General features: G+C 45.8%; 2 pseudogenes; one reads left to right on the forward strand and one right to left on the reverse strand.

Moving 5' to 3' along the window:
• Positions 1-4,359, reverse strand: part of LOC129489867 (beta-glucuronidase-like) — a 32,209-nt pseudogene extending 27,850 nt beyond the window's left edge.
• A 13,697-nt stretch (positions 4,360-18,056) lies between these two features.
• Positions 18,057-18,727, forward strand: LOC129490701 (uncharacterized; annotated as a pseudogene).
• The last annotated feature ends 9,269 nt before the right edge of the window (positions 18,728-27,996 follow it).

Genomic DNA, 27,996 nt, shown 5'->3' on the forward strand with positions numbered 1-27,996 from the left:
GCCCAGGCAGGTCTCGAACTTTTGAGCTCAAGTGATCTGTCCACCTTGGCCTCCCAAAGTGCTGAGATGACAGGCATTAACCACCATATCAAGCCTAAACTCTTTTGAACCTGGAACTGCAGCCCCCAAAACAGCTGTCAATAATCTCGCCACTGCACTCTAGCCTGGGTGACCGTGCAAGGCCTCATCTCAGAAAAAAAAGATATAAATGTAAAAAAGAAAAAAAAAACTTTAAAAATCCTTACACTCTGGGAGGCTGAGGCAGGTACATCACCTCAAGGTCAGGAGTTCAAGTCCAGCCAGGCTAACAAGGTGAAACTCCGTCTCTACTAAAAAGATACAAAAATTAAGTGGGCATGGTGGCAGATGCCTGTAATCCCAGCTACTCAGGAGGCTGAGGCAGGAGAATCCTTTGAACCCAGGAGGTGGAGGTTGCAGTGAGCCGAGATTGTACCACTGCCCGCCAGCCTGGTCAACAGAACGAGACTCCATCAAAAAAAAAAAAAAAAAAAAAAAAAACGGTCTCCCTCTGTTGCCCAGACTGGAGTGCAGTGGTGTGGTCATAGCTCACTGCACCTTTGACCTCCCAGGCTCAAGTGATTCTCCTGCCTCAGCAGCTGGGACTACTAGCACACATCACCATGCCTGGCTAATTTTTTATTTTTTTGTGGTGATGGTCTTGCTATGTTGCCCAGGCTGGTTTTGAACTCCTGGCCTCAAGTCATCCTCCCACCAGGGCCTCCTTGTAAAGAGCTGGGATGACAGGTGTGAACCACTGTGCCCAGCCCACCGAAGCTGCCTGTTTCTTGAGCACGATGTGTAGCAAGGGGAGGTGGAGTAAGAGCAGCACCATGGGGAAGGGACACACTGCCACCCTGAGCTGTGTAACATTAGGCCAGACGCCTCTTCTCCAAGTGAGGTCAACCACATGGGTGATTTCAGGAGCCTGTGTCCGCTCAGAAAGCCTGGATTTTAGCTTTGTAGGTGGATGGGAACCTGTGAGGGTTTAGAGATGCTGGGAGTACCTTTTTCCTGGGAGAACTTTCCAAACAGGGAACAAACAGAGCCACCCTGGGCTCCACTGAGGGAGGATCTTACCAGAAGCCCTCACCACTGTCATGCTCCACACTGGTGGTGATGGTGATGTCATCGATACAGGTGGTGGGTGTCGTGTACAGAAGCACAGCCCGCTGTGGTCCCATGTAGTTGAAGAAGTCAAAGTCTGTGTTCTGGACAAAGTAACCCTTGGGATACCTAGGGTGGGAGGACTGTGGTTCGCTAGGCCCTTGCCCTGGGTCCTTTGACTTCAGCTCACATGCCTCCCCAGCCTCCCCAGATCCAGGGCCTCCACTCTACGAAAGCCACCGTCCCCAGCAGGAAGACCTTGGGGTGGCGCAGGAAGGTGGGTGCATGCGGTGGAGGCAGGATGGTACCCACATGGAGGTGTTGGTCATGTAGCAGATGGTCCCTGGTGGCAGGGTGGAGAGGGTGAGAATGATGCTGACAGCCATAGTGATGCAGAGGTGGGAGGGCAGGGGCCCCACCTGGAACAGGCTGCTGGTGTCGGCTTGAAGGGGAGGTAGACCCTTCATGCTCTAGTGCATCGACCCCATTTACCCACTGCAGACACAGGAGATATGAGGAAGGGGCAGCACGTCAGGGCATGAGGAGGGGCCCTGCTATCAGGCAGTCCCTCACATAACCTGCAGCATGGGGCTCAGGGGCCTGCCAGCCAGATGGGAAGAATAACATCCCAGTGGGGTAGATCAGGCCACCTATTCCCCTACACAGGGCACAACCCCCAGGGCAGGGCAGGGCAAGGCCCCCCACCATCCCACCCCAGGAGAATGGCTGTGCGTGGCTGCTGGGGGTCCCATGCTGTTCAGCAGCCGTGCCTACCCATCCACCCTGCCTGCTCCTGGCTGCACTGACCATGACGGCATAGGAGTGGGCACTGCCAATCGTCAGCACCACTCTTGTGTGCAGGTCCTGGGTCCATTGCTCTGGCAGGGTCACCTCCCATTCATGCCACATCTGGCTGACAAACTGCAGCTGCCAGTCCTGGCCAACGTCACTGAAGCTGGAGGGAACCCACATGTCCAGGGTGGGGCCCGACTGCGGAAAGAAGGGCCAGACTCAGTTCCTAGGCCCCCAAGGGGATCCGGGACCAGTGTGCTGCACAGCTGTGTCCCCAGGCCCAGCGCAAGCACTGACACATAGCAGGGAATCTTGGCAGAACAGACAGATAACTTGCTGATGACAGGTCAACTGCCAGGGAGGTTTGTGCATCTGGGCCGGTGGGCCCAGGATTTCCTCCTTGGAGTGAATGGGGCCCAATATCTCCCGAAACAGAAGCGAGCCCAGGGCCACATCCCAGCCCGAGGCAAGAAGGTTCAGACCTGTGACTAACAGGTAGATGACCCACTGCGTGTCACAGAGAAGGCTGGTTGGGGCAATCGGGGGGCTTTGCTTAGGACACTATGAGTGGACCCACGCTAGCATCCAGTTCTCTCCTCTCTTCCTCCTGTACTGAATGTCGCAAAGTCAGAAAAAGAGGATGGAGACCAGGCAAAAGTGGCCCAGACCTCACCTGGTCCCACTTCTCTGCTGACCACATCCAGGTGACGAGGGGAACAGGGGTGGCATCCTTGGCCTGTCACGTCCTATCCTGTACTTGAACCTTGAAAACCAAGGGACCTTCGTGCCTTGGCAGAGCTGACCTCAGGACGTCTCAACTGTCCCCTCCTCCCGATCCCTGGGACCAACTCCGTGCAGTGCCTGCTGCTCCAGCCCACCGAGTGTCTGGGTGGCTCATGCCTGTTATCAGCAGTTTGGGAGGTCAATGTGGTAGGATGGCTTGAGGTCAGGAGTTCGAGGCCAGCCTGGGCAACGTAGTGAGACTCTATGTCTTAAAAAAGAAAGCTGTTTGGTTTTCTTTTCTTTTTTTTTGAGACGGAGCTCACTCTGTTACCAAGGCTGGAGTGTGCAGCGGTGTGATCTTGGCTTACTGCCACTTCCACCTCCCGGGTTCAAGCAATTCTCCTGCCTCAGCCTCCCAAGTAGCTGGGATTACATGTATACACCACCACACCTGGCTAGTTTTTACATTTTTAGTAGAGACAGGCTTTCACCATGTTGGCCAGGCTGGTCTTGAACTCCTGGCCTCAAGTGATCTACCTGTCTCGGCCTCCCAAAGTGCTGGCATTACAGGCATGCGCCACCAAGCACGGGCATATATTCTTTTTTTTTTTTTTTCTTGAGACGGAGTCTCGCTCTGTCACCCAGGCTGGAGTGCAGTGGCGCGATCTCGACTCACTGCAAGCTCCGCCTCCCGGGTTGATGCCATTCTCCTGCCTCAGCCTCCCGAGTAGCTGGGACTACAGGCGCCCGCCACCACGCCTGGCTAATTTTTTGTCCTTTTTTTTTTTTTTTTTTTTTTTAGTAGAGATGGGGCTTCACCGCGTTAGCCAGAATGATCTCGATCTGCTGACCTCGTGATCCGCCTGCCTCAGCCTCCCAAAGTGCTGGAATTACAGGCGTGAGCCACCGTGCCTGGCCTTTTTTTTTTTTTTTTTTTTTCCCAATTAGCCAGGCATAGTGGCCGCAGCTAACTTGCAAGGCTAGGGAGGGAGGATCGCTTGAGCTCAGATGTTACGATCGCACCACTGCGCTCCAGCCTGGGTGACAAGGCCAAACCCAGTCTCAAAAAAATTTTAAAAATAAACATTTAAAAGATAGACCCTGCCCAGGCTCAACCTTCGCCTCCAGAGAGGGCTCGGCAGAAGCGCTTCCTCCTCCTCCTCCTCCCGCCTCCTCTGCCTCGGCTGTCCCGGGTCCCCCAGTCCCCTTGTCCCCCAACCGCGCGCCCCCAAGCCTGCTGACCTTTAACCTCCTCCCAGCTCCCAGCTCTGGGGCGCCCAGGTGAAGGAGCCTGCGGGGGGGCCCCGGCTCCTCCACTCCCGCCCCTGGGCTTCCGGGGGCCTCCTGGCCCTGCGCCGAGCACGCACCTTTCGCAGCGGGATGCCGGGAAGACTGTTCCTTCCTAGAAGCCATGGCACCGGTTGTCCAAGAAGTCTGCGCAGAAGCTCCAGAGGCTGTCCACCTTCTTGCACTCCCGCGACGGCCTCTCTCAGGGGTACAGCATCCCCTAATGCAGCGCCGGCATGCAGCCCAACAGCGGCCCGAGCGCCTCTCAGGCTCCACTGCTCCCCGGACCATGCTTTCCGCTCCTCCGCCGTCTGTGACGCTAAGAGCAGCGCGGAATGAGCCCGTGACGCGCCGGTCGCCAGACGTGATGCACCGGTCGCGCGACGTGATGCGCGCCCTGGCGACCGACGCACCTGAGGCCGTCCGCGCCATCTTTGTGGAGAGCAACTGCCAGGCCTTGAGTGGCTGGGAGGGGCGGGGCGCTACCCAGTGGAGCCGGTCGCGGGGAACCCCGGGCTAGGCCTTTAAGGAAGCGGGACCTTCACTCTCAGCCCCAGCCAACAAGGGCGAGATCTGTTCCCCACCTTGGCCCAGGCCTGATGATCCAGAGCCGCAGGCCAGGACAGAACCCCTGAGATCGGTGGGATTCCCGTTTCTTCAAGGAGCACTTCCACTCGCTTTCCCCAACGGGACTCCGAGCAGGCTCCAGCGCAGCCTCTTCCATGCCTGTTGGATGCAGCCTCTTGGAGGGATGCAAGTCCTTGGGATGCGGCTGGTAGCCTTGATCCTGGGCCTCTGGGGCCCTGACCCTAACCCGGGGGCCAAGAACTCCTTCTTGGCATTGCAGGCACATAAAGATGCAGAGAGAGGGCTGGGCACAGTGGCTCAAGCCTGTAATCCCAGCACTTTGGGAACCCGAGGGAAGCAGATCATTTGAGGCCAGGAGTTCGGGACCAGCCTGGCCAACATGTCAAAACCCCATATCTACTAAAAATACAAAAAAAAAAAGAAAAAAATTAGCCGGCCATGGTGGTGGGCACCTGTAATCCCAGCTACTAGGGAGGCTGAGGTGGGAGGATCACTTGAACCTGGGAGGTGAGACTACCGTGAGCCGAGATCATGCCACTGCACTCTGACCTGGGTACAAAGTCAGACTCTGTCTCATAAACAAAAAACAAAAAAACAAAAAAACACACAAACATAGAATAATAAATGCAACTAAAAATCTAAGCAAATTATTAGGCTATAAAGGACTTTTATTTTGTTTTCTAGTTTGAGACAGGATCTCACCATGTTGCCTAGGCTGGTCTCAAACTCTGGGGATCAGTGGATTCTCCAACCTGAGCCTCCCAAACTGCTGGGAGTATAGGTGTGAGCCACCACATCTAGTCAGTTTTTAATTTAATTTTATTATTTTTTTTTTCAGACAGAATCTTTCCTTGGTCAAGCAGGCTGGAGTGCAGTGGTATAATGACTCACTGTAGCTTCGAACTCCAGGACTCAATCCATTCTCTCACCTCAGCCTCCTGAGTAGCTGGGACTATAGGCACATGCCACCACATCTGGCTTTGTATTTTTTTGTAGAGATGGGGTTTCACCATGTTTCCCAGTCTAGTGGATCATAACAAAAACAATAATTATAGCTACCATTTATTGAACAGCCACTATATGTGGGATAAAGTCAGTCAACTATAAATTGTGTAATCTATGAAATAAACTTTGCGTTATTGTTCCTATTTTACAAATTACGAAAATAAGTCTCAGGAGTTTAACTAAATTTCCCTAGGTCACAGTGAGTAAGTGGAAGGAGCAGAGCTTAAACCTAGGACTGTGTGACATTAAAGGTCATGCTCCTTCCATTGGTGCTGCTAACACCACAAGGAGAAACAGTTAAAATTTTTAAATGAAGGCATGGTGCGGTGGCTCACACCTGTAATCCCAGAACTTTGGGAGGCTGAGGCAGGCGTATCACCTGAGGTTGAGAGTTTCAGACCAGCCTGATCAACATGAAGAAACCCTGTCTCTACTAAAAATACAAAAATTAACCGAGCGTGGTGGCGCATGCCTGTAATCCCAGCTACTCGGGAGGCTGAGGCAGGAGAATCGCTTGAACCTGGGAGGTGGGGGTTTCAGTGAGCCGCAATCGTGCCATTGCACTCCAGCCTGGGCAATAAGAGCGAAACTCTGTCTTAAAACATAAATAAACACACACATGCAAATTTTTAAATGAAAAGTAACCAAAAGCAGTAAATATCTGCCATATAAAAAATAAATGTTCAGAGAATTCCAGGTATTTTTTTCCTACTTTTTAAAGGAAATCATATCTAAAATAACTTTAAAACTTATTTCAAGAGGCTGAATATACAGTTATTAGCTGAATAATTGAACACACACGATATCAGATAAAAAATGTTGGCCGGGTGCAGTGTCTCATGCCTGTAATCCCAGCACTTCAGGAGGCCGAGGTGGGCAGATCACAAGGTCAGGAGATCGAGACCATCCTGGCTAACACGATGAAATCCTGTCTCTACTAAAAATACAAAAAATTAGCTGGGCGTGGTGGCGGGTGCCTATAGTCTCAGCTACTCAGGAGGCTGAGGCAGGAGAATGGCGTGAACCCAGGAGGCAGAGCTTGCAGTGAGCCGAGATCGCACCACTGCACTCCAGCCTGGGCAACAGAGCGAGACTCCATCTCAAAAAAAAATTTTTTCTTTCTAAAATATAAAAAAAGCCCAGATATTTAAGATAAGATTTGTATAACCTAGTAAAATATTTCTTATGTGCTTTTTATGTAGAAGAAATCATGCTGACGATACATAACTTGCAACATCACCATTAAATATATCCAGTTTCAAATGTGTTCATCCCTGTCTACTTTATTTTTTATTTTTTATTTTTTTTAGACAGAGTTTTGCTCTTGTTTCCCAGGCTGGAGTGCAATGGTGCAATTTTGGCTCACCACAACCTCTGCCTCCCAGGTTCAAGTGATTCTCCCGCCTCAGCCTCCTGAGTAACTGGGATTACAGGCATGCCCCACCACGCCCGGCTATTTTTTTTTTTTGTATTTTTAGTAGCGATGGGGTTTCTCCATGTTGGTCAGTCTGATCTGGAACTCTCAACCTCAGGTAGTTCGCCCACCTTGGCCTCCCAAAGTGCTAGGATTATAGGTGTGAGCCACAGCACCCAGCCACCCTGTCTACCTGTATCTTTACAACTGAGTGCTACAATTCAAATGAACCATCAACTGTGAAATTACTTTTCATATTGATGATATTCTGGTCTTTATGACAAAATCTTTAATTCTAGAAATGATGTACTTCGTAAATGAAAGAGGAAAGAGAGAAATTTGGTTATTTTCAAGACTTAAAATCTTATTTAAGGCTGAGCACGGTGGCTTACATCTGTAATCTCAGTATTTTGGGAGGCCAAAGCAGGAGGAATGCTTGAGGCTATGAGTTTGAAACTACCTTGGGAAACAGAGTGAGACCCTGTTTCTAGAAAAATTTAAAGGTGAGCCGGGCACACTAGCATGTGCCTGTAGACCTAGCTACTTAAGAGGTTAAGGTAGTAGGATTGCTTAAGCCCAGGAGTTTGAGGCTGCAGTGAGCTTTATCATGCCACTGCATTCCAGCCTGGGCCACAGAGTGAGACCCTGTCTCAAAAAAAAAAAAAAAAAAAAAAGAAAGAAAGAAAAAGAAAAAGAAAACAAACTCCACATCTGTTATTTAAGATATGCTTCATCAAGGCCAGGTATAGTGGCTCATGCCTGTAATACCACCACTTTAGGAGGCTGAGGTGGGTGGATCACCTGAGCTCAGGAGTTCAAGATCAGCCTGGCCAACATGGTGAAACCTCGTCTACACCAAAAATACAAAAATTAGCTGGGCATGGTGGTGTGCACCTATCATCCCAGCTAGTCGGGAGGCTGAGGCAGGAGAATCACTTGAACCTAGGAGGCAGAGGTAGCAGTGAGCCGAGATCATGCCACTGCACTTTAGCCTGGGCAACAGAGTGAGTGAGTGAGACTGTGTCTCAAAAAAAAAAAAAAAAAAGAAGAAGAAAAAACCAGAAAAACAACAAGAAGAAGATATGCCTCATCACTAGTTAATAAAAACAGAAGTGACATTTTTAAAAGGAATGAAAAGTCTCTTTTGAACACAGGCTTATATTTCTCAATAACGCTATCAAGTGAAGGCTTTAGCCTTCTGAGTAGCTAGGACTATATGAGTGTGCTACTGCACTTGGCTGAAATCCACATTTTTTGGAAAGTTCACTTAATATATATACATATATATATGTATATGTATACACTTTTTTTGAGATGGAGTCTCATTTTGTTGACTAGGCTGGAGTGCAGTGGCACGATCTTGGCTCACTGCAACCTCTGCCTCCTGACAGCAATTCTCCTACTTCAGCCTCCTGAGTAGCTAGGATTACAGGCACACACCACCATGCCTGGCTAATTTTTGTATTTTTAGTAGAGATGGGGTTTCACCATGCTAGCCAGGTTTGTCTCGAACTCCTGACCTCGTGATCCGCCTGCCTCGGCCTCCCAAAGTGCTGGGATTACAGGTGTGAGCCACCACGCCCAGGCTAGTTCACTTAATATTTTTGCAAACATATGTTACACATTTACTTGTAATTATAATCACTATTAAAAACTTAGCCAGGGCCAGGCATGGTGGCTCACACGTGTAATCCCAGCACTTTGGGAAGCAGAGCTACTCAGGAGGCTGAGGCAGGAGAATCATTTGAACCCAGGAGGCAGAGGTTGCAGTGAGCCAAGATCATGCCATTGCACTCCAGCCTGGGTGACAAGGAGAGACTCTGTCTCAAAAAAAAAAAAAAAAAAAAAAACAACAAAAACAAACAAAAATTACTAGCTAGGCAAGGTAGCTCATGCCTGTAGGGCCAGTACTTTGGGTTTGCTTGAGCCCAGGAGTTTGAGACCAGCCTGGGTAACTTGGCGAAACCTCATCCCTACAAAAAATATAAAAATTAGGCAGGTTTGGTGGTGCACACCTGTGGTCCCAGCTATTTGGGGGGCTGAGGTAAAAGATCAACTGTTCAGGGAGGTCAATGCTGTGGTGAGCCATGATCACACCACTACACTCCAGCCTGGGTGACTGAGCAAGACCTTGTCTCAAAGAAGAAAAAAAACAAGTAAAAACAGACAAAACATAGTATGCCAAGAATTATGAAAATAATCTATACTTTAATCAAATTCATGTGGCATCACTACACATAGATGATAAAAACTTCAGAAGTACAGAAAAGGAGTTACTACTTAAAACTATGGGCCAACACTTCAGGAGGCTAAGGCAGGAGGATTGTTTGAGCCCAGAAGTTCAGGATCACCCTGGGCAACACAGTGAAACCTTGTCTCTGCGAAAAATTGTAAAAATTAGTCAGACTTAGTGGCACACACTTGTCATCCCAGGTACTCAGGTGACTGAGGTGGGAGGATCACATGAGCCCAGTAGGTTTCAGCTGCAGTGAGCAGCCACTGCACTCCAGCCTGGGTGATAGAGAGACCCTGTCACAAAAAAATACAAACAAAGAAACAAAACCATGGGCTGGGAATGGTTGCTGATGCCTGTAATCCCAACACTTTTGGAGGCCAAGGCAGAAGGATCACTTGAACCCAGGAGGTTGAGACCACCCTGGGCAACATTTTGAGACCTCTCCTTTATATTAAAAAAATGTTTTTAATTAAAAAATAAGTATGGCTAGGCATGGTGGCTCATGCCTGTAATCCAAACACTTTGGGAGGCCGAGGTAAGCGGATGACCTGAGGTCAGGAGTTGGTAACCAGCCTGGCTAACATGGTGAAACCCCATGTTTACTAAAATATGCAAAAAAATTAGCTGGGCGTGATGGCCTGTACCTGTAGTCCCAGCTACTCAGAAGGCAGAAGCAGGAGAATCATTTGAACCTGGGAGGCAAAAGTTGCAGTGAGCCAAGATCACACCACTGCACTCCAGCCTGGGTGACAGAGTGAGACTCCATTTCAAAAAAATAAATAAAAAAAATTCCTTTTCTGTGCATTAATATGCTATGGCTGCTGCCCTAACAAAATACCATGAACTGGGTGGCTTAAACAATATCAATTAGTTATCTCACAGTTCTGCAGGCTGAAAGTTCAATGTTAAGGTACTGGCAGGGTTGATTTGATTCTAGGGCCTCTCTTCTTGGCTTTACAGATGGCCATGTTCACTCTATATCTTCACATGTTCTTTTTGTTTTTTGTTTTTTTTTGAGACGAAGTCTCACTCTTGTCCCCCAGGCTGGAGTACAATGGCATGATCTCGGCTCACTGCAATTTCCGCCTCCCAGATTCAAGTGATTCTCCTGCCTCAGCCTCCCGAGTGGCTGGGATTACAGGCGCCTGCCACCACGCCTGGCTAATTTTTGTATTTTTAGTAGAGATGGGGTTTCACCATGTTGGCCAGGCTGGTCTCGAACTCCTGGCCGCAGGTAATCCACCTGCCTCGACCTCCCAAAGTGCTGGGCTTATAGGTGTGAGCCACAGTGCCCGGCCCACGTGGTCTTTCTTCTATTCTCACACAACCCCAGTATCCCTTTGTGAGCCCAAATTTCCCCTTCTTACAAGACAACAGTCAGATTGTATTAAGGCCCATCCCAACAGCCTCACATTAATCATTTTAACTCTTTATTTTTTATTGATTTGTAAAATTTTTATTCTTTTGACATAGGGTCTCTCTCTGTCACCCAGGCTGTAGTGCAGGGGTGTGATCTTGGCTCACTGCAACCTCCACGTCCCTGGTTCAAGCAATTCTCATGCCTCAGCCTCCTGAGGAGCTGGGATTACAAGCGTGTGCAACCACACCTGGCTAATTTTTGTAATTTTAGTAGAGACGATGTTTTATCATGTTGGTCAGGCTGGTCTTGAACTCCCGGCCTAGAGTGATTTGCCCACCTTGGCCTCCTAAAGTGCTGGGATTACAGGCATGAGCCACCATGCCTTGCCAACTTTAACTCTTTAAAAGCATCTCAAAATATGGTTACATTCTGAGGTACTGGGGGTTAAGTCTTCAACATATGGATTTTGGGATTAATACAATTCAGACTATAAATTGTGGATTAAGGAGTTTCAAAATAGAGCAAAATTACACACATGTGTTCAATGTACCATTTTTTTCCCCGGCAGTCTCTGGTTTGTTTTTCCACATTACAAACTCAGTGCCCAGGTGCCCATGGATTCAAAACAACGCATCAAAACATAATAAGCCCCTTTAAAATGGCTTTTAAGCCTAGTTCATTTTACCCTTTATATAGAACACAGCATCTGTTTAATGAACACCAAGGCAGAAAATATGGTATACAAGAAGAAAAAGGAAGTTTGCCCATAAATCATGTGGGTAGAACCAGTTTTTTAAACAATGCATCTGGAGAAATATACCTATCCCTTGAAATAAACTCTGTGAACTTCCTGCTCACAGATTCATTTCAAGCCTTGAAAATGCAGAAAATCAATGCCAAATATACTTGTCCCAAAAGGAAAATAAAATTTCAGGGGTGTCAGGACGTTTTATCCCATAAAATACAGAATTGCAATTTGTATCTGAGTAGGCAACACACCTCCAAAAATAATACAATACTTATCACAAAATACATTCACAGATACTAGATTTGGCACAAACCACTCCATACAGCTATTGATCAAATCAGTATTGAAAGCCTTATTACAAAATCTATGGCCCTTTTCTACTCTCCAACAGACATTTCAGGATGTTACAACCTTGCAGCTCCACTCTATCATTAATTTCCCCAAAATACACTTGGCAGAAGAATGAGAAATGTCCATTTTTCATTTAATTTCTAAAGAACATCTCATCCTTTAAGAACAGGTTCTTGAAATTTTTAAATGTAAAACATAAAAACCCTAAAGAAACAAACATCGAAAAGCTTTTCTTCAAAATCACAACAACTTTATATGCTACGTGTTCTTGTAAAATACCACACACACAAACTCATACGCATACGCACCCACCCAAAACACACACAGACATATATATAGCCTCATAATATCTTACATATATATATATATACATATATATAATCAATTACAACAGAGAAAAGCCAATTTCAGAAAGATGGCTTCAATCTTGATGCATTTACTCACATCTAATTGTATTTCAATTTAACTGGTGCAGAGGCATTACAATACCCCGTAACAAAAACCTGGGGGACGATTACAATAAATTGCTTAAACATCAAACCAAAGACTCACATAATTTCATCATAAAGTGAAATTCACATCCAACTCTCAAAGAATTAGAATATCCTTGCACTTACCTTGGCCTTGTCCATTCCCCTGATGACCCCAAAAGACCACAGTCATCATCAACAGTCCCAGAGCCCACGTCCACATCTTCCTAGTGACACGTTCATGTCTTCTGGCCATTGCATCTTAAACTCTGCATATTGAGTGGGGTGGATGTGAACGTACAATAAATTACCTTCTTAGAGAAATACACTACGACTCAAATCCCATATCTAATATGCATTGTGCATTTCTGAATTATCCTGCTTACAAGGAGGTACATTTGAAAATCATGCTTCCCTTTAGGATTGTCATATTGATGCTTAATATGAAAGCCCATTCATCTTTAATCTTAGCATTCATCTGAATTACACTTTTAATATCATTTTCCAAAACATGCCATTAACCTATGTGCGCCTCTCTGCGCCTGCGCCGGCGCTGTGCGTCTTTGCGGGGGTGGAGCTGCGTTCTCCTCAGCACAGACCGGGAGAGCATCGCGAGGGTGGAGCTGACTTTTCCTCTGCACAGACTTCGGAGGTACAGCGAAGGCGGAGCAGTGTTCTCCTCAGCACAGACCCGGGCGGGCCGGCGGCACCGCGAGGGCGGAGCTGCGTTCTGCTCAGCACAGACCCGGGGGACACCGCTAAGGCAGAGCAACGTTTTCCTCAGCACAGACCTTGGGGGCACTGCCTCGCTTTGGGACAACTCGGGGCCGCATCGACGGTGAGTAAAATCCTTCCTGTTTGCAGCCCTGAATAATCAGGGTCAGAGAACAGTTAGAAGGGTTCAGTGTAGAAAACGGGAAACCAAAAGCCCCTCTGAATCCTGCCCACCGAGGTTCTCCCCAGCCAAGGCGAGGCGGCCGCAGTGCGAGATCCACACGGCAGCCTCGGAAGACAAATGCAGCATTCCTAATGCAGACATGACATCCAAAATATGACACCCCCATTGCTCATGTAACAAGCACCTGTAATGCTAATGCCCTGCCTCAATACAAAAATATTAATATAAGATCCGCAATCCGCTCGCTGCCGTGCAGTCCTAAGACAGAGACCATAATAATCAACATTGACGTAGTCAATACAAACGTAGTAACGAACCTAGGGTTAAGGTTGGTGTTAGGGTTAGGGGTTAGGGGTTAAGTTTATGGTTAGAGGTTGGAGATAGGGGTTGGGGTCAGAGTTAGGAGTTAGGAGTCAACGTTTAGAGTTAGGGGTTAAGAGGTTAGGGGTTAGGTATTAGGGGTTAGGGTTGCTTTAGAGTGAGGGTAAGGGTTGGGTTTAGGGGTTAGGGTTAGGTTTAGGGGTTAGAGTTAGGGTCAGGGATTAGGGGTCAGGGTCAGGGGTTAGGTGTCAGGGTCGGGGTCCCACTGGGTGGGTTCGCAGTGTGGGGTGGGTTGGGGGTGCTATCCAGGGTGTCATTGCCTGCTTTAGGGGTACTGGTTGGTAGCACTGTACAGGGCTGCACTACCCACGGCAGGGAGGGTGGGTTATGGGCGCTTTCTGGGGCTGCAATGCCCATGGAGGAGGACAGGTTAGGGCACTATCAGGTATACACTACTGGCGGCATTGGGGGATGGAGGTGGGGGGCGCTATTGAGGGGAGGACTAGCCGTGGAGGGGGGTGAGTTGGGTGCTATCAGGGGCTGCACTGCTGGCAGCGGTCAGCAGAGTTGGCATCCAAGGAAGGAGTGGTTCATCTCTCCCTGACTCCACACTCCAGAGGGCGACCTACTCTTGGTCATACTGGAGTGTGGCAGGCGCTCAGCGTTTGCGTGGGAATCCTGAACATGGCAGAGCCCCCACACCCACCATGGCTCCTGGGCCTGTGCACTCTGGGTCTGTGCCTCAGAGGCTGCCAGGCACCCCTGGGGACACCACGGGGGACAGGGCCGTGTGTGTGGAGGCGTCCGGAACAGGAATTGGCACCTGGGTGCAGAGGGCTGGCAGGGTCTGAATTTTTCTGCTTCTCCTGCTCCCCGAGGAGTGCAGCCCCGGTGGGCCCAATGGTTCCTGTGGAGTGGGGAGCTGGGTGCTGTGGTGTCTCCAGCACCCACCCCAGACCCCAGTTCCTGGCCACCTTGGGCCAAAAGGAGAAGCTGGACTTTGGAGGATGGGTGTGAGTGCCTTTGTTGAAACTGGCCCCTGCCACCCAGTGGTCGGCATGACAAGTTGAGGCTCTAACCCTTCCACCCCTCACATCTTCCTTTAGGCTTTTCTGGCTTTGCCCGTCCAGCTGCTCCATGCCAGGAGGAGGAGGAGACACCTAGAGCCTGCGACACCACGGCTCACCTCACTGCAGGTGGGTGGCAGCGATGGAGACGGCAGTGCGCTGCGCCAGGGCAGTAGGAGAGCGGCCGCGCTAGGAGGGCAGGCGGCTGCAGCCAGGGTTGGGAGTCAGGCTTACAGCGATGGACGGGCTGCAGCAGTGGCCAGGTGGTAGGAGCCTTGTAGGGAGGGCCGGTGCATTGGCAATGGGCCTGGTTTTGCCCTGCCCCTGCCGTGGATCTGGCCCTGTATTGCCCTGCCTTGCCCTATACCTGCCCTACTGTTAACCTGGACTGTCTCGGCCCTGTCCTGCTCTGATCCCATCCTGACCCTGTCTTGGCCCTGTGCTACCCTGTCCCTGCCCTGGTCTAGCCCTGGCACTGGCCCTGCCCTGAACCTGCGCTAGCCTGGCCTTGGCTCTGGCCCTGCCCCTTGTCCTGACCCTGGTCCTGTCATGGCACTGGCCTTGCCAATGGTCATGTTCCTGCTCCTGTTCTGGCCCTCATCTGGCCTTGGACATGTCCTGGCCCTGCTTTGGCCCATCCCTGCCCTGGCCCCACCATGGGCCTGCCTGTTCTGCCCTCTCCTGGCACTGACCTTGCCCTGTCATGGCCCAGTGGTGCCGTTGCCCTGCCTTACCCTGCGCTGGTTGTGCCTTGGCCCCGCTTGGTGCTGCCTGCTCCCTGGACCTGCCCTGACCCTGCCTTGGCTTTTGCCCTGCCCTCACTATGGCCTGGCCCTGTCCCTGGCCCTGCCCTGGCTGTTCCCTGGCCCTGCCCTGTCTTGGTCCTATGCTTTCCTGACCCTGCCTTGCCTGCCCTGGCCCTGCCTTGGCTCTAGCCTGGCTTTGACCCTGCCCTGGCCCTACCTTGGCCTTCACCCTAGCCTCACCTGGGCACTGTGTTGGACCTGGCCATAGCACAGACCTGGTTGTGGCCCTGGCCCTGCCATGGCCCTGTCCCAGACCCTAGCCCTGCCAGGTACCTGTCCTGGCCCTGCTCTGGGCCTGGCTTTGTCCCTGGTTCTTAGATGACCCTGGCCCTGCCCCTGCCCTTGCCCTTGCCCTGGCACAGGCCTTGGACATGTCTGTGGTCCTATCCCTGGCCCTGCCCTGGAGCTGCCACTGTCTTGGCCCTGCCCTGGCTCTGGCCCTGCCTCGGCCCTGGCCCTGCCCCAGCCCCAGCCATAGGCCTACCCTGGTTGGTTGTGCCCTGCCTTAACCCTGTGCTACCCTGGGCCTGCTCCACCCTGCCGTGGCCCTGCCCTCCCTTTGGCCCTGCCCTCCCTTTGGCCCTGCCCTGACCCTGCCTTGGCCCTCACCCTGGCCCTAGCACAGATGTGGTCCTATCTGTGGCCTTGGCCTGGCATTGACCCCTGCTCCTGACCCTGGTCCTGCCATGGCCCTGGCCCTGCCAATGATCCTGACAGCCCTGGCCCTGGCCCTGTCTGGCCCTGTCTTGGCTGTGGCCCTGAACTGGCCCTGCCGTGACCCTGGCCCTGAAGTGGATTTGCGGGTGTCTTATCCCTGATTCAACCTGGCCCTACCATGGCCCTGTCCCTCCCCTGGCTCTGTCCTGGTCTTGTGCTGACCCTGACCCAGACCTTGGCCCTGCCCCAGCCTGGTCCTAGACCTGGCCATGGCCCTGCCTCTGCCCTGGACCGGCACTGGCACTGGCATGGACCCTGGCTCTGGCCCTTCGCTACTTAAGGCCACACCCTGGCCCAGCCATGGTCCTGACCCTGTCCGGGCCCTAATTTGGCCTGGCTCTACCCTGGCATGCTATTCTGGCCCTAGCCCTGACCCTGTCCCTGTCCCTGTCCTGGCCCTAGCCCCATTGCTGGTCCTGCCATGGCCCTTGTCCTGACACTGCCCTTTCCTGGTCCTGGCCCTGGCCCTGCCCCGTCCCTGCTCTGGCCCTGGTCTGAACCCTGGCCCTGCAATGGACCTGCCTTGGTCCTTCCCAGACCCTGGCTCTCGCCCTACCTCTGCCCTGGCCATACGCCTGCCCTGGCCTGGACCCTGGTCCTGGTCCTTGTCCTGCCCCAGCCGTGGCCCTGTGCCCTGCCCTGCCTGTGCCCTGTTCTATCCTGGGCTGGCCCTGCCGTGGCCTGGTCTTGCCATTGCCCTGCCCTAGCCTGCCTTGCTTGTGCCTTAGATCTGCCCCGGCCTTTGCCCCTGTCTTGGTTCTAGCCTTGACTCAGCCCTGGACCTTCCCTGACCTTGCCTCAGCCCTGGCACTACCCTGGCCTTGCGTTGGCATTTGCCCTACTCTCTCTCTGGCCTGGCTCTGGTCCTGCCCTGCTCTGCTCTTGTTCTGTCCTGGCACAGCCCTGGCCCTGCCGTATCACTGGCTCTGGTCCTGCTGTTATGCAGGCCTGACCCTGCCCCTGCCTTGGCTTTGGCCTGGACCGTGGCCATACGGTGACCCTGCCATGACTCGCCTGGCCCTGGCCTGGAACCTGGCCCTGACGAGGACTTGCCCTGGCTCTGTCATGGCCCTGGCCCTTTCCTGTATTTGCATGTGTCCTGTCCCTTATTTGCCCCGGCCCTTCCCTGGCTCTGCCATACCCCTTCTCTGGGGTAGGGCTAGGGTCAGGACCAGACCAGGGCAGGGTCAGGACCAGGGTAGGGCCATGGTAAGGCCTGAAGATGGGAAGGGCCAGGGCAGTGGCAGGACCAGGGAAGGGTCAGGGCCAGGGATGTGGTAGGACTAGGGGCAGAGCCGGCACTAGGGCTGAGCCAGGGCAGAGCAGGAGAGATTACATTAGGCTATTGTGTAAAATTTTTATTTTAGATTTTTAAGATAACTATAGTAGTAGTAATAATGTCTATACTATGTTGTTTGTAATAGTAATAATTGCAGTAAATAGTCACTAAATTTTAACTAATACTATCTTTACTTCCAGTAGTGTTCTATGAGTATAATTTTATCAATATGTAAACATGTGAGGCATTGATTCTCACAATAATTCTATGTGCTAGGTACTTAAAGCATCCCAATTTTCCAAATGTAGGAAACAGGCATAAAGAAGTTAAATACTTGGCCAGATTACTCTTGTAATCCCAGCACTTTGGGAGGCCAAGGCAGGCAGATGGCTTGAGCTCAGGAGTTTGGAACCAGCCTGGGCAACATTGTGAAACCCCATCTCTACTAAAAATGCACAAAAAGAGCTGATTTAAGTTTCTTGTAGGATGCTGGTTAGAAAACACTGGTCAAACACACAGGGCATGGATAGGGCAGGGCCAGGGACAAGGTCAGGCCAGGAAGGGGCCAGGGCCAAGGCAGGGCCAGAGCTGGACTTGGAGATGTCCTGGCCTGATTTGCCCTGCCCCAACGTTGGCCCAGCCCTTCTCTGGCACTTCCTCTCATGCTGTGTCCCTGGCCTGAGCATTGGCCCTGGCCGGGTCCTGCTTCTGGCCCTGCCCTGGCCCAGTCCTGCATTGCCTTGCCCTCCTCTTCCCTGGCACTGCCATGGCCCTGCCTGGGCCCTAGCTCTGCCTCAACTCTGGACCTGCCCTGACCCTGCTCAGCCCTGGATCTCCCCTGACTCTGCCTTGGTGTTGCTCTCCCATCTCTACGGCCTGGCTCTGGCCCTGCCTTGCACAGGCCATGCTCTGTCCTGCGTGTCCCAGCCTGGGCCCAGCCCTGGTCCTACCATATTCCTGGCCCCAGCCATACACTTGTTCTGGCCCTGACATTGCCCTGGCCCTCTCCTGGCCCTTCCTTGGTCCTGCCCTGCCCTTGCCCTCACCCTGCATTGACCCTGCACTAGTCCTGCCCTGCCCTGGCACTGCCTTGGCCCCGGCCCTGCCTTCTCCTTGGCCTTGCCCTTGCCCTGCCATGGCCTGACCCCAGGCCTACCGAGTCCATGAAATGGCCCTGGACCTGCCTTGCCATCCTCTGTCCTGGCCCTGTATTGTCCCCAGCATGCTCTGGTCCAGCACTTGCCCTGGCCCTGTTGCTAGTCCTGCCACTGCTATGGCCTTGCCCTGTTTTTGGCCATGCCCTGTGCTACCCTAGCCCTGCCCTGTCTTGGCCTTGGCCCTACCATGGCCTTCTCCTACCCTGGCCTGGCCCTACCCTGGCCTTTTCTACCCTGGCTTTGCCCTGCCCTGGCCTTGTCCTGCCCTGGCCTTGGCTTTGCCTTGTCCTGGTCCTGGTTCTGTCCTGGCCCTGCCCTTGCTCTGGATGGTCTCTGGTTCTGCCTTCTCCCTGGCCCTGCCCTTGCTCTGGCCCTGTCCCTGACCCTGGCCCTGGCCCTGACAATCCCCAGGCCCCACACTGGCCATGCTTGACCCTGGCCCCTCCTTTGGCCCTGCCCTGGCCCCGCCTTGGCCCTGTGCTGTCTTAGTCCTGCCCTGGCCCTGAACTCGCCCTGGCTCTACCCTCACCCTACACTGGCCCTGCCCTACCCTGGCCTTGCCCTGCCCTGGCCTGACTGCCTTTGACCTGCCCTGGCTCTGGTTCTGCCCTGGCCTTACCCTTGCCCTGGACCCTCCCTGGCCATGTTTTTTCCATGGTCCTTCTCTGGCCTTGCCCTTGCCCTGTCCCCTTTCTGGTCCTGCCATGTTTGTGGCCCTGCCGTGTCCATGTCCTGGACCTGGCTCTGGCCCTGGACCTCCCTGTGCCTGCCCTGCCATACCCTGGCCCATTCCTTGCTCTACACTGACCCTGCCCTGCCTTGGCCCTGTGCTACCCTAGCCCTGCTCTGGCCTTCTGCTGGCCCTGATCCTGCCATGTCCCTGCCCTGGCCCTGGTTCTGCCCTGCTTCTGGCCCTGGCCTTGGTCCTGTCATGTCCCTGGCTCTGACCCTGCCCCTGGTTTTTCTCTGGCCATGACCCTGCCCCAGTTCTGTCCTATCCCTGGCCCTGTCTCAGTTCTGTCCTAGCCCTGGCCCTGTCTCAGTTCTGTCCTAGCCCTGGCCTTTCACAGTGCTTTGTGCTTAGTAAGGGCTCCATAGTGTCTGTGAGTTGAATGTTGTGTTCATAGTATCTGCCAAAACAGAAAGTAAAAAAAACAAAATCTGATGATGAGAGGTTAAAGCTTTGTATATAATATGCCTTGAATTGTAATTATTAGTTGTATTAGTTATTAGTTATTAGCCTGTTACTAGTTGTATTACATATAGGTCATGGTTTTGTACACATAACTCCAAACCACTGATACTGTTAAAAGAATATATGAATATATGAAAGAATGTATAAGCATAAGAATGTATGAGTATGTAATGACCTTTCCAAATTAATTTTTATTTTTAGCTCTATTAGATTTTCCTCAGTGTAACAAATGTTTATTCCTGTGTAATTAAGGGCATATTTCCTGTACAGAATATTCATATTACCTAATTGAAAATTATATAATACAAAAATATAATACTATTTTTAGGCCAGGCATGGTGGCTCATACCTGTAATCCCAACATTTTGAGAGGCCAAGTTTGGAGAATCATTTGAGGCCAGGAGTTTAAGACCAGCCTGGGCAACATAGTGAGACCTTGTCTTTATTAAATATATAAATAAATAAATAGATTGGGCACTGTGGCTCATGTCTGTAATCCCAGCATTTTGGGATGCCAAGGCAGGAGGATTGCTTGAGCCCAGGAGTTTGAGACCAGCCTGGGCAGCATAGCAAGACTCCATCTCCACAAATAATAAAATATTAACCAGGTGTAGTGGTGCACATCTAGGCTCCCAGCTACATGGGAAGCTGAGGTGGGAGGTTTGCTCGAGGCTGCAGTGAACTGTGAATGCACCACTGGATTCCAGCCTAGGCCACAGAACAGGACCTTGTCTATAAATAAAGAAATAAGTAAAAATATAAATAAAAATAAGTAAAAAGAAATATAAGTAAATATAAATATAAATACATATAAATATAAAAATGAATACATGAAAAACAATTTTTAAATTTAACATCACTGAGGGCATCCTATCCATTTCATTTCATGATTCCATTACATCATTTCAGTTAGATGAAATGATGAGATGAGATGAAATGATGAGATGAAGTGGTGAGTTGAAATGATGAGATGAAATGACAAAACTGAAAAAGAAATTGAAAGGAGATGAGATGAGATGAAATGATGAGATGATGGATGAAATGATGAGATGAAATGAAATAATGAAATGATATGAAATAATGAAATGAAATTGAAATGAGATGAGATGAAATAATGAGATAAAATGAGATGAAATGAGATGAACAATGAGATGAAATGATGAAATGAGATGAGATGATAAGATGAAATGATGAGATGAAATGATGAGATGAAAAATGATGAGATGAAAAATGAGATGAAATGATGAGATAAAATGAGATGAAATGAAATGAAATAATGAAATAAGATGAAATGAAGTGAAATAATGAAAGGAAATTATGAAATATAATGATGAAATTGAAATGAGATAAGATGAAATGATGAGATGAAATGATTAAATGAAATGATGAAATGAGATGAAATGAGATGATGAAATCATGAGATGAAATGAAATGATGAGATGAAATGATGAGATGAAATGAAATGAGAGGAGATGAAATGAAATGAGATGAAATATAATGAGATGAAATGAAATGAAATAATGAAATGAGATGAAATGAAATAATGAAATGAAATAATGAAATGGAAATGATGAGATGAGATGAAATGATGAAATGATGAGATGAGATGAAATGATGAGATCAAATGAGATTAAATGATGAGATGAGATATAATGAAATGATGAGATGAAATGATGACATGATATGATGACATGAAATCAGATGAAATAATGAGATGAAATGACGAGATGAAATGATGAGATGAGATGAAATGAGATGAGATGAAATGTAATGAGATGAAATGACATAATGAAATGAAATAACGACATGAAATGATGAAATGGAATAATGAAACGGAAATGAAATGGAAATGATGAGATGAGATGAAATGAGTTGAAATGATGAGATGAAATGAAATGAGATGAAATGATGAGATGAGATGTGATGAAATGATGACACAAAATGAGATGAAATTATATGTAATGATGAAATGAGATGAAATGAAATGATGAGATCAGATGAAATGGTGAGATTAAATGATGATATGAAATGATGAGATGAATGATGAGATGAAATGAGATTAGATGAAATGATGAGATGAACTGATGAGATGAAATGAAATGAAATAATGAAATAATGAGATGAAATGAAATGAAATGAAAGTGAAATAAAATTGAGATGAGAGGAAAAGATGAGATGAAATGATAAGATGAAATGATGAAATAAAATGACGAAATGTTGAGATGTGATGAGATGAAATGATGAGATGAGATGAAATGAGATGACATGAAATAATGAAATGAGATGAAATAATGAAATGAAAAAATGAAATGAAATTGAAATGAGATGAGAAGATATGAGATGAGATGGAATGATGAGATGAAATGATGAAATGATGAGATAAGATGAAATGAGTTGATGAGATGATGAGATGAAATGATGAGAAGAAAAGAGATGAGATGAAATGAAATGATGAGATGAAATGAGATGAAATGAAATTAGACGAAATGTAATGAGATGAAATGAAATGACATAATGAAATGAAAAAATGAAATGAAATAATGAAATGAGGTGAAATTAAATGAGATGATGAAATTAAGTGATGAAATGAAATAATTAAATGGAAATGAAATGGAAATAATGAGATGAAATGATGAGATGAAATGAGATGAAATGATGAGATGCAATGATGAGATGAAATGATGAAATGATGGGATGAAATGAGATGAGATGTAATGATGAGAGGAAATGATGAGATGTAATGAAATGAGATGAATGAGATGAAGTGAGATGAAATGAAATAATGAAAGGAAATTGAATTGAGATGAAATGCTGAGATAAAATGATGAGATGGCATGAGATGAAATGATGAGATAAAATGATGAGACGAAATAAGAAGAAATGATGAGATGAAATGATGAAATGCTGAGGTGAGATGAGATGAAATGATGAGAGGAAATGATGAGATGAAATGAGATGAAATGATAAGATGAAATGATGAGATGAAATGAAAGGATGAGATGAAATGATGAGATGAAATGATGAGATTAGGTGAGATGAGATGAAATGATGAGATGAAATGAGATGAAATGATGAAATGATGAGACAAGATGAGAAGAAATGATGAGATGAAATGAGATGAGATGAAATGAAAGGTGAAATGAAATGAAATAATGAAATGAAATGAAATAATGAAATGAAATTGAAATGAGATGAGATGAAATGAGATAAAATGATGAGATGAAATGAGAAGAAATGAGATGAAATGATGAAATGAAATGATGAGATGAGATGATGAGATGAAATGAGATGAAAAATCATGAGATGAAAAATGATGAGACGAAATGAGATGAATTGAATTGAGATGAAATGAAATGAAATAATGAAATAATGAAATGAGATGAAATGAAAAGAAATGATGAAATGAAATGATATTGAAATGAAATTGAAAGATGAGATGAGATGAAATGAGATGAAATGATGAAATGTTGAAATGAAATGATGAAATGTTGAAATGAAATGATGAAATGAGATGTGGTGAGATGAAATGATGAGCTGAAATGAGATGAAATGAAATGAGATCAAATGATGAGATGAAAAATGAGATGAAATAATGAAATGAGATGAGATGAATTGAGATGAGATGAGATGAAATAATGAAATTAGGTGAAATAATGAAATGAGATGAAATGAAATAATGAAATGAAATTGAAATGAGATGAAATGAGGAGATAAAATATTGAAATGAAAGGATGAAATGATGAGATGAGGTGATGAAATGATGAGATGAAGTGAATTGAGATGAAATGATGAGATGAAAAATGATATGAAAAATCATGAGATGAAAAATATGAGATGAAATCAGATGATATGAAACGACATAATGAAATGAAATGAAATTAGATGAAATGAAATGAAATAGTGAAATGAAATGATGGAATAATGAAAATGAAATGGAAATGAGATGAGATTTGATGAAATGATGAGATGAAATGATGAGATGATATCAAGAAATGATGAGACGACATGGGATGAGATGAATGGATGGGATAAAATGATGAGATGAAATGATGAAATGAGATGAAATGATGAGGTGAAGTGATGCACTGTCACGTGTGTGTCTATTCATTTTCCCAACCAACAAAAATTATAATTCATTAATTTTAATTTTATTATTTAAGAATATTCTTAAGACTTGAAGGAAAAATAATATCTGCACATTATGGGTTACAATCTAAGTATAAATAATACGTAAATATATTAAAACTTACAAAGAATATGTTTTGGAATCGAATATACCATGCTTCTGTGATGACAGTTATTTCATGCTGGTTGTCACAATTTTACATGAAAAACTAATGAAAAAATGTTTTTAACTGTTTCTAAAAACAACAGTTTCCAAAACAATTTTACATTCGAAATATGAAAAAGATGTCTTTGTGTTCCTTAATCTGATGAGATTTTCACATTCTGCACATGATAATTGTTAGATTTTTATTGTGTTGATAAATTGTATATCAAATAAAAAATGTTATTACCTCTTAAATTAGGATTTTTAGGTGTTATAGGCAGAATGGAAGACAAATTTTTATAACTTTGTCTAAATGAACTTTCTAAATGCCTGAGTATTAAAAGATAGCTTGTCTATAAATCACAATGTATATATTACTGTATGACCTAGGACCAATCAAAACTGTTATCTCTGATAGCATTGTATTGTGCTCAATATAAAATAGATATAATAATACCTCAAACTTAAATCCAGGCATTGTCATTGAATATCTTAAGAATATGCAGGAAAGGTGTTTTTAAAAATACAAGGTAGTGATTGTACTAAATTTGTAAATCAAATAGGATAGTGGGTCATTTTAAGAATATTAATTATTTCAATCTGTAAACGTGGATGTCTTTCCTTTTTTGTGTTTTCTTTAATTTCTTTCATTAATATTTGTCATTTTTGTTGTAGAAATCTTTTGCTTCCTTGATTAAATTTATTTCTAAGTACACTTTTGTAGCTATTGTAAAAGGAATTGCTTTCTTCTTGTTTCAGCTAGTTTACTATCAATATATAGAAATGCTACTGATTTTTGTATGTTGACTTATATCCTGCAACTTTATTAATTTCATTTATTACCCTAAGAAGCTTTTGGTAGAGTCTTATTTTTTTCCATGTATAAGATCACATTGTCTTCAAACAGGGACAATTTGACTGTCTCCTTTCCAATTCAGATGTCTTTTATTTCTTTCTCTAACCTAATTGTCCTGGCTAAGACTTTCACTATGTGAAATATGATTGGTGAAAATAGGCATCTTTTTCTTGTTCCAGTAAAATTTTTTCTTGTTCACAGTAAAATCTTTCACCTTTTCCACATTCAGTATGATCTTAGCTGTAGATTTGTCCTTTATGTCCTTCTGTGTTAAGGCATATATTTTCTATACTAAATTGTTGAGAGGTTTTTTGTCATGTAAGAATATTTAATTTTGCCAAACGCTTTTATTGTGTTTATTAATTTAATCATACGGTTTTCCATATATATCCAAAGGAAAGAAAATCAGTATATCAAAGAGTTACCTGCACCCCCATGTTTATTACAGCACTATTCACAATAGCCAAGATACAGAATCAACATAAGTGTCCATCAACAGATGAATGGATAAAGAAATGTGACATACATATATAATGGAATATTATTTAGTCATAATAAAGAACAAAATCCTGTTCTTTGTGGCAACAAGAATGCAAGTGGAGGGCATTATGTTAGGTGAAATAAGCCTGGCATAGAAACATAAACACCACATAACTACATGTTCTCACTTACGTATAGAAGTTAAAATTTTTAATCTCGTAGAAGTAGGTAACAGAGTTTTGGTTACCATATCCTGGAAAGAGTAGGAGAAAGAAGAGTATAAGAAAAATGTGGTTAATACATACAAAATTACAGCTGGAGAGAAGGAAGAAGTTCTAGTTCACCACAGCACTATTGGGTGACTGTAGTTAACGGGAATTTATTGTGTGTTTTCAAATAACTAAAATAAAAGACTGAATATTCTCACTGCAAAGAAATAATATATGATTTGGGTAATGGATATGATAATGACTCTGACTTGATCTTTACACATTGCATAAGTGTATCAGAATATCACTCTGTACCCCATAACATGTACATCTATTATATGTCAATTAAAATAAATTTAAAAGAGAAAAAATGAAGTAAAGGTAAATGTACAGAATTTACTTTTTCTTCTATAAAACCCAAGAGTCAGTACCAAGAAGAGTCAATTTATTAGTTTTCTAAAATAAAACAAAACAAAATGACCAAAAAAGAGCAATATCCAAGAAAACATTGAAAATGAAACACAACATTTAGTAAGAATAGAAAACTTGGGCACTGTATCACCCTGTTCCTAGATACTGATTTACTGATGGCCATTTAAATAGAATTTTGTTCTATCTAATTCATTTATACTCCCAGAGTTCGAAATTACATTTTACCTACAATAAATGAGGTAAGACGTGTAAATTATATGGTACTCTGCCTAACACACGTTAATAACTCAATATATGTTAGCAATAAACTTTTAGTACAATAGTCAAAGTACTAATTTCTCACATTGCAATTTCCTTCAAAGACATGAATACAACCTCTCTAATGACTCCTTGTTCATCAAGATACCTCTTCAAATTCTTCTATTTGTTTTGTTCAGTATATTATCGGTGTATACCGATATTACACTTTTTTTTTTGAGATGGAATCTCATTCTGTTACTGACCCTGGAGTGAGGTGGCATGATCTCGGTTCACTGCAACCTCCACCCCCTAGGTTCAAGCGATTCTCCTGTCTCAGCCCCCCAAGTAGCTAGGACTACAGGTGCACACCACCATGCCTGGCTAATTTTTGTATTTTTAGTAGAGTCAGGGTTTCACCCTGTTGTCCAGGCTGGTCTCAAACTCCTGACTTGAGGTGATCCACCCACCATGGCCTCCCAAAGTGCTGGGATTACAGGCGTAAGCCACCACACCCATTCTGATATTGCACTCTTGGATTTTGAACACTGAATATCTTTTTGAAAGATTGCGCCTCTTTACCTCTTTGTGCTTCAGAAATTATTTTCCTTCAAGTGTTCTAAGAGTCTAATGAAGAATGAAGATCATGTTTTATCACTTTTGTCCTTAAAGATTTCAGACATGCTGAAACTGATTGAAGTATCATTTGCTACCGGATAGATTAATTATCTCTAGTTGTAGGAATGGATACATCTTTAATGGTATATTTTGTGTTGTTGTCTTACTTTTGATGCAGTATTCTATAAATAATTTATTAAACCTGGCATCCTTGGGTGAGCATAGATTTTTCAACTTTGGTGTTATATTGTGTTTGCTTTTAAAAACTGCATTTGAGGCCAGGTATAGTGGCTCTTGCCCACACCCAGCACTTTGGGAGGCCAAGGTGGGCGGATTACCTCAGGTCAGGAGTTCAAGACCAGCCTGGTCAACATGGCAAAACCACGTCTCTACTAAAAACACAAAATTAGCCAGGCATGGTGGTGCATGCTTGTAGTCCTAACCACTCGGGAGGCTGAGGCAAGAGAATCACCTGAACCTGGGAGGCGAAGGTTGCTAGGTTGCTGTGAGCCAAGTTCGCACCATTGCACTCCAGCCTGGGTGAAAAGAGCAAAACTCTGTCTCAAAAAAAAAAAACCACCAAAAACTGCTTTTGAATGGAGTTGTAAATACAATTTTTTATGAAAAAAATTATCAAGTGCACAAGTTCATAATAGAAAAACCAATAATATTCCAGGAACAAGTTAGTACTAAAAAAAAATTATGTTGAATATTCTGTAATACAACATGCTTTTTCCCTTCATGAACAATTTGTGTTTTACTGAGAAGATTCATTGTTAATGGTAGACATTAGACTACAGATGAATATGTACTTTAAACACTCTTAGTTGCTTTCTTAATTTTATATCTGCAAAGAAGGTGTGTAAAGAAGGTCCAGTTCCAGTTTTTTCAACTGATACCAGCCAGTTATCCCAGCATCATTTATTAAATAGGGAATCATTTCCCCATTGCATGTTTTTGTCAGGTTTGTCAAAGATCAGATGGTTGTAGGTGTGCGGCATTATTTCTGGGTACTCTATCCTGTTCCATTGGTCTATGTGTCTGTTCTTGTACCAGTACCATGCTGTTTTGCTTACTGTAGCCCTGTTGTATAGTTTGAAGTCGGGCGGTGTGATAACTTCCAGCCTTGTCCTTTTTGCTAAGGGTTGCCTTGGCTATTTAGGCTCTTTTTTGGGTCCATATAAATTTTACAATAGTTTTTTTTTTTTCTAAGTATGTGCAGAATGTCTATGGTAGTTTAATAGGATGCATTGAATCTGTAAATTGCTTTGGGCAGTATGGCCATTTTAATGATATTGATTCTTCCTATCCACGAGCATGGAATGTTTTTCCATTTGTTTCTGTCTTCTCTATTT

Source organism: Symphalangus syndactylus, chromosome 9, assembly GCF_028878055.3.
Source record: "Symphalangus syndactylus isolate Jambi chromosome 9, NHGRI_mSymSyn1-v2.1_pri, whole genome shotgun sequence".
NCBI lineage: Eukaryota > Metazoa > Chordata > Mammalia > Primates > Hylobatidae > Symphalangus > Symphalangus syndactylus.